The sequence below is a fragment of the Scyliorhinus canicula genome, chromosome 13 (assembly GCF_902713615.1).
Source record: "Scyliorhinus canicula chromosome 13, sScyCan1.1, whole genome shotgun sequence".
NCBI lineage: Eukaryota > Metazoa > Chordata > Chondrichthyes > Carcharhiniformes > Scyliorhinidae > Scyliorhinus > Scyliorhinus canicula.
Window position 1 is genome coordinate 37,105,904 of NC_052158.1, and position 2,553 is coordinate 37,108,456.

Here is a 2,553-nt window from a genome sequence, read left to right on the forward strand (position 1 = left end):
AATATTGAAACCGTTTGAGAGGGCAAATGAGACAGATTTGTCAGAATTGGCAGTAACCCGAATGATTTTAAATCCATCGCCTGAAGCAATCGGCCTCGATTACAACGGATTTCCTTTGATCTTTTGATCAATTGTACTGGTATTGATGTGGTCTCAGTTTGCAAAGATCAAAAAGCATCTTTTAAAATATTGAACACTCAAAATATAAATATACTCCCCGTCGGGGAATTGAACCCCGGTCTCCCGCGTGACAGGCGGGGATACTGACCACTATACTAACGAGGAGTGATGTGCTCAATGAACTCAAAACAGCCCTTTCGTTCGGAATCAGGAGAATGATTCACCTGCAAGTGCTCGAAAAAGGCCGTAAAAAGTAACTCGTAGTAAGTGCCAAGCACTGTCAGGCAGATAGTTGAGGAAGGAGGCAAGTTTAACAGAGGTTCTGAATCCATTGCTGAATTATAAGTTGGATAATTATCCGTTGAATAATATCATTGGGGAATAAATTTCAGGAAATTCAACAGGAGCCTCAGGGAAGAATAGGCCATTGTAGAGGAGTACGACGAAAGCTGATGTTTCCATGAAGCCTGGTTGAATGCCGGTCTTCATGGTTTTGATGTCCCTGACAGGCATATGTGCCCTGTTTGTAGCTCAATTAGGAACTAACTAATTGAGAGCGGTGACTTTAAAACTTGTTTGTGTGGGACGTGCATGTGCATTAATTCAAGGGAGGTGACAGTGCAGCAATTTCGAGTTTACCTTGAGCCTAGTGTCATTGAACATAGTACTCTATGTGCAAGTTGTCCAAGCTTCATTCTAGTATACGGCATAGAAGCAGAACCCTCGCTTCTCATTAGCTGTCAGGCCTGTGATTACTTTCCGTTGTCTTATAGTTAAGCTGGAGTGTTCCCGGATCACTTGCAGGAGTAACAACGAAGCGTTTATTCTGTATTCTCCATATATGCAGCTGCATTTACTTAGTTTACCCAGTAGTCTCAGTTTTAATTTCAGATTTGAAGCAACCACTATTTTTTTTGTTGAAGCATCTTGATTTATTTCATTATATTCCGCTCAGAAAATATATATTATTTTGTATTCGTAATTTTAATTCAAACATACGATCTTTCACATTGCAACTATAACTGGTGAGGCTGCTGGACAAGCACTTCATGTCGAACAAAATCTGTGAACGAGGGTATAAATCTTTGATCAGAACGGGGAACATTTAGAAATATATCGCTATGAAATTAAAGGTAAATCAGGTCGGAGGAAAAACAGATCAGCGATGGGCTGGCGGGAGATTGAATGAGCAAGGAAATTGCAAGGTATTTGCACTACAATCCACCTTGGAATGATTAAATGACAAAGAAAAAACAGGTTGACGACATTATCATAGAAGTTCCAATGCAGATGAAGGCCATTCTGCCCATCCAATCTGCACCGGCTCTTGGAAAGAAAACCCTATTTAAAACCAAAGCTCCACCCCATCTCATAACCCAGCAACCCCATCTAACCTAAGGGCAATTTAGCGTGGCCAATCCACCTAACCTTCACACCTTTGGGCTGTGGGAGGAAACCGGCGCTCCCGGAGAAAATCCACGCAGACACAGAGATAATGTTCAGACTGAACATGGACAGTGACCCAAGGAGGGAATCGAACCTGGAACCCTGAAGCTGTGAAGCAACTGTGCTAACCACCGTGCTGCCTCTTATTATGCTAACCCTGCCCCTATCAGCTCGCTGAACCAGCAAAAAATAAGTAAAGACACAAATAAAATAAAAAGGAAAATACCGTGGACGCTAGGAACCTTTAATAAAACAGAAACATAGATGAACACATTTAAGAAAGGCTGGCAGCATCTGTGGACAGAGAAACAGGGTTAACGCTTGGCTCTTCTTCAGAAAGAAAATACGTGCCTGATGTGCGATTCCAATAGCAATGTGATGAGTACCTATCATCAGAATAGAAATGCCAGTAAAACGAAGCAAAGACGCAAAATGAATCACAAATAAAGCAAATTATTTACAGTGCAAAGTACTTACCACAGAAGGCAATAAAGAGCCTAAATAACAAGAAATTCGGTCACATCAAGATCAGTTCACCTCATTGGAATCCGTTCGGTGTTCGAGCACATGGAAACCTACATTTAAAACGCGGCGTGCAGTCATTGTAATTCAGCAATTAGCCTCAAAGGACTGGTTGGTTCATGCTCCAGACGAATTGTTGAAACATGGCTCGTATCAAATCTGGCCCCAAAAATCATCATCAGACACTTTTTAAAAGAAGATATTGCCATTCAAACTCTTCAAGCTCCACACAACTGTTAGAGGGACACTTGTTACCCAGTAATACATTTTATTCCTGATCTTATTTCGTGAAACTTACTTTCCTTTGAAATTGATTGCTGACCAGATCCATTTTATTTCCAGTGAAAACGCAAGAAAATATATCAAATGTGGGTCAGAACACAATAGAAGCGTGGGATTCTTCGCACATTCAGATTATATATTCTTTCAGGCAACTGGAATCTGCATTCTTGGTTATTTATTTGC

At 40.9% G+C, this 2,553-nt stretch overlaps 1 non-coding gene across 1 annotated transcript; it reads right to left on the reverse strand.

Annotated features, from left to right (window-relative positions):
* Positions 1-213: 213 nt before the first annotated feature.
* On the reverse strand, positions 214-285 carry trnad-guc. Its single transcript has one exon. It is a non-coding gene; the product is annotated as a tRNA-Asp (tRNA).
* Positions 286-2,553: the final 2,268 nt, after the last annotated feature.